The sequence below is a fragment of the Cicer arietinum genome, chromosome 1 (genome assembly GCF_000331145.2).
Source record: "Cicer arietinum cultivar CDC Frontier isolate Library 1 chromosome 1, Cicar.CDCFrontier_v2.0, whole genome shotgun sequence".
Taxonomy (NCBI): Eukaryota; Viridiplantae; Streptophyta; class Magnoliopsida; order Fabales; family Fabaceae; genus Cicer; species Cicer arietinum.
In genome coordinates, this window is record NC_021160.2 from 34,793,349 (window position 1) to 34,794,770 (window position 1,422).

Below are 1,422 nucleotides of genomic sequence, written 5' to 3' on the forward strand. Positions count from 1 at the left end.
TGGTTCACTTGTTGGATTCTTATTCGTTCCCATCCTTCACTGAGGTACAAGCTGAAAGAATTCTAACAATCAAACGTCCTAAAGAACTATTTCCCAAATGTTCGCAATAAGCATCTCCTAAGGAATAATTATCTATAAACCTCATCCTCATAACTTTGCAGTAAAATATCTCAAAGACCCATATACCTTTCATCGCCCATCTAGTCACTGAGACACTCATTTTAAATCCTAATGCTTGACTTCCAAATGTCAACATCTAAACCATAAATCATTTGTTACATTTCTTCTTTTTCATTTTCTATCATTAAATAAAATTCTAAAATTTGATCCTCGAAATCTCCAAATACTCATCACACCGTCTAATTTCATCCATTTCATCTTAAGATACAATACCAGGTCTTTTTCATCATTGACTCTAATCGTCTTAGTACTCTCACTAATTAAAACTCTTCTATTCATAACACAACATTTTTAGTAAATCTTCAAACACTCTCATTCATAACCTTGTGGATTTTAAACCATCGACTTAAAGATCAATCATCTTAGGGTCCCAAATCAAATCTTGATCAATCCCTCTATCCTATCAAAATATACACATTCTCCAAATGTTTACCATCCTTTAATAAGCTTACTTTGCTACAATCTCTAAGTATCCTCGTACTCTATACTTCCAATTCCACTTAATAGTGACATATGGTTCAATACATCAAGGCTTAACCCATTATGTTTATCCAGACATCACCCAAAATTCACACTTACGCATTTATAGTTTCATCTAAAATCACTATCCATACTTACCATCTCCTAAACCAGACAGATATTTGTCACTTATCAAAGAAATATATATTCTCTTTCTTATAATCGTCATGAGATTCATACTTAACAATCTAAGTTGTGAATCTAGTTTAACTCGAATGCTCGACCTTACCCCTCAAGGTATTGACTATTCCTCAAAGCGCTATTTTCCTACCCAAGGTAGTATTCACCCCTAATGTGCGGTGCCCCTTGACTTTAATACAAGCCTCTTCATGGACACCTAAGCACCAAATCTATTCCAAAAGGAAGCCTCATCTTCTCAACCATTTCCTGATGTTCACATCTCTCTGATAGTTATCAAACTTCATCTAGTCTCGTCCTGAAATCTACCAGGAAAACATCTAATACTTTTCTTAACAAAAGTCCTCCACTTAGATCTTTATTTGAAATCTCTTATTAGTCTAATGTTAATCCATCCATACTCATCATCTTCGAGTTAACACCAACACATAGCTTATGTGTCCTTGGAACCACTTCATAATTTTCATGTCGTCATGATTCGCTTCAACTCTGACTGACAATCCGTCATCCCGAAGATATTTTCCACTTCGTGAATCCATTGATCAGCTTTTTATGAGTTCTCATTACCCCTGAACTTTGGAAGAT